Consider the following 2,839-nt stretch of genomic DNA (forward strand, 5'->3'; position numbering starts at 1 on the left):
CACAGTGCTAGGTGCAATAATAGGTTTAATATTTTTAATATTTAATATTAATATTCTTCCTTTGTAACAAATTATTACACTTTTGCATACATAAATCATAATCATAAATACTCGCAACCCACTAACATACAGTATCTCACAACAGTGAGTATGCCCCTCACATTTCAGCAACCATTTTAGTATATCTTCTCAAAAGACAATACTATAGAAATGAAACTTGGATATATTTTAGAGTAGTCAATATGCAGCTTGTATAGCAGTATAGATTTACTGTCCTCTGAAAATAACTAAACATACAGCCATTATTGTCAAAATAGCTGGCAACAAAAGTGAGTACACCCTAAGTGTATGTTGCAGCAGTATGTTGTTTAACCATGCAAAGTCACATGTCCTACTCATCATGTTTATGTTTTTGTCTGCTTGACAGGACCATACAAAATTGTGTATCTTGTATTACAGCAGTTAAAATGAGGTGCTTTAAGTACAATTCTCTCATACTGACAACTGGATGTTCAACATGGCATCTCATGGCAAAGAACTCTCTGAGGATTTGAGAATTAGAATTGTTGCTCTCCACAAAGATGGCCAAGGCTATTAGAGGTTCAGTAACACCCTGAAACTGAGTTACACTACAGTGATCAGGGTCATACAGAGGTTTTCCAAGATGGGTTCCATTCGGAACAGGCCTTGCAAGCATCGATCAACGAAGTTGAGCACTCGCTCTGTGCGTCAGGTGCAGAACTTGGCTTTAAAAAACAGACGCATGAGTACTGCCAGCATTGCTTTAAAGGTTGCGCAAGTAGAAGGTTGGCTTGTCAGTGCTCAGACCATACGCCGCACACAGCAACTAATCGGTTTGCATAGGTGTCGTCCCAGAAGGAAGCCTCATCTGAAGCTGGCTCAAAAGAAAGCCCCCAAACAGTTTGCTGAAGACAACCTGTCCAAGAGCATGAATTACTGGAATCATGTCCTGTGGTCTGATGAGACTATAAGATAAACTTGTTTGGCTCAGATGGTGTCCACCATGTGTGGCGATGCCCTGGTGAGGAGTACCAAGAAAATTGTGCCTTGCCTGTAGTCAAGCATGGTGGTGGTAGCATCATGGTCTGGGCCTGCATGAGAGCTTCTGGTACTGGGGAGCTGCAATTCAGTGAGGGAAATATGGATTTCATTATGTACTGTACATTCTGAAGCAGAACATGATGCTGAAGGTGAAGGTGATGGAGTGGCCAAGTATGTCTCCAGACCTGAACCCTATTAAGCACCTGTGGGGTGCACAAGCTGCACATTGACTACTCTAAAACATATCCAAGTTTCATTTCTATAGTATTGTCCCTTGAGAAGATATACTAAAATGGCTGCTTAAATGTGAGGGGTGTACTCACTTTTGTGACATACTGTAAGTCTAAATAAACTTACTACAAACATGCACACACACAGTTATTGCACCACTATTGCAGTCTACTGCAAATCATAATAATTTAACCCCAGAGAATAGTACCCTACATTATAATACAATCCTAGATCTAATTGTACAGTATGTGCTGGCAACAATGGATTTCTCCCAGGTGCTCTGTGAACGGCATCTATTTTTAAAAAGATGCTATAAAAAGCACAAATGTCCGAGTACGAAGCTCTCTTTCGCATTTCCTTCCCAGGTTTCTCCTCCGCCCTGGAAAAGAACATCTCTTATGGGAAGTAGTTGCATGTCTCCTCCGTGAAGCTCTGAATTCCCCAGAACCCTCACTTGTGCTGTTACCTGTAAAGATAAGGCAGGGAAAATACTTATAGATGACCTACTGTTATTGAATAGCTTTACTTTACATTATATGGTTTGGTTGTGTGCCATTTTTGGAAACTTCTCATTTAGAAAAGCTGTTGTCAAGTGTGTTACACTAATTACATGCCCTAGGATTACTTCTAACCTCACAACCATGTTGTGATATGATGACATGGGATGAATGGATTTCTTGATTGGAGTCTCCCCATAAGTGTAACACCCTGTTGGTGGTTTCCTGGTGTTTAGCAGTCAGGCTGTGGTTTTTAGGACATGTCAGGCTGATGCTTTGTGTGGCAGAGTTGCTGTGTAACCGTAGGAATCGCAGTTGGACAACATCGAGATCTCTGTACTCAAACTGCAGAGAGCAATAATCCGAAAATTGCATTCATTAAGATGCCTGTCATTCTCAATAAAATTGATGATATTCACAGCACTGTTTCCATAAAAACAAAGAACCCACCATGTTAGTAAATAAACAAGAAATTACAGTTGAGGTCATACGTTTACAGAATCTGCAAAAATGTTAATTATTTTACCAAAACCAGAGAGATTATACAAAATGCATGTTGTTTTTTTATTTAGTATTGACCTGAATAAGATATTTCACATAAATTATGTTTACATACTGTCCACATGAGAAAATAATAATTACCCCGTTCAAAAGTTTACATACACTTGATTCTTAATACTGTTACCTGGATGATCCACAGCTGTGGTTTCTTTTTTTGTTTAGTGACATTTGTTTATGAATCTCTTGTTTGTCCTGAACAGTTAAACTGCCCGCTCTACTTCTAAAAAATCCTTTAGGTCCCACAAATTATTTGATTTTTCAGCATTTTTGTGTATTTAAACCCTTTCCAACAATGACTGTATGATTTTGAGATCCATCTTTTCACACTGAGGACAACTGAGGGACTCATATGCAACTATTACAGAAGGTTCAAATGCTCACTGATGCTTCAGAAGAAAACACAATGCATTAAGAGCTGAGGGTGAAAACTTCAATTTGAATATCATGGGTAAATTATTTTTTACAGTTATTATTTTGTGTGCTGGGAA

The sequence above is a fragment of the Garra rufa genome, chromosome 15 (genome assembly GCF_049309525.1).
Source record: "Garra rufa chromosome 15, GarRuf1.0, whole genome shotgun sequence".
Classification (NCBI taxonomy): Eukaryota; Metazoa; Chordata; class Actinopteri; order Cypriniformes; family Cyprinidae; genus Garra; species Garra rufa.